Source organism: Mastomys coucha, unplaced genomic scaffold, assembly GCF_008632895.1.
Source record: "Mastomys coucha isolate ucsf_1 unplaced genomic scaffold, UCSF_Mcou_1 pScaffold7, whole genome shotgun sequence".
NCBI lineage: Eukaryota > Metazoa > Chordata > Mammalia > Rodentia > Muridae > Mastomys > Mastomys coucha.
The window spans coordinates 27,576,783-27,577,315 of NW_022196913.1; positions in this window are offsets into that span (position 1 = coordinate 27,576,783).

The window sequence follows — 533 nt, forward strand, 5'->3', positions numbered from 1 at the left end:
ACCATGATGATCACAGACCAACACTTTGAAACTGTAAGCAATCCCCTAATTGTAAGTTGCCTTGGTCGTGGTGTTTCCTCCTAGCAATAGAACAGTAACCAGGACAGGTATATGTAGATTTGAGGATGCCTTTTTGCTACTTGTACTTGTTCAAAACCAGGAACACACGTAGGTTGGCTCACTTTCTGGACTGTAAAAATGGTAAAACGAAGAGCAAGGAGGCCAGGCCACAACAACTGGGAAATCAAATCACAAGAAGCCACAGGACAAGAAGGAAATAGCCCGGAGCTCCTTTCAGTTCCTACTCTGGTCTCAAGGGGAAAACAAAACAATATAAAAGCGACATAAAGATAGAAGACCAAAAGGGGAATGTAAGGTTTCTTGGGGACTGGCCCAACTACGCCACTCCTAAGTTACATACTTGGAAATGATATTAGGAAAATGAGGTTGGGTTTGAATGACTCAACCTATGCTAACTTATCTCCGCTCCCAAGCTGTCAAGCATCTGAGGCCTTTCCTCAGGATGATGGGTT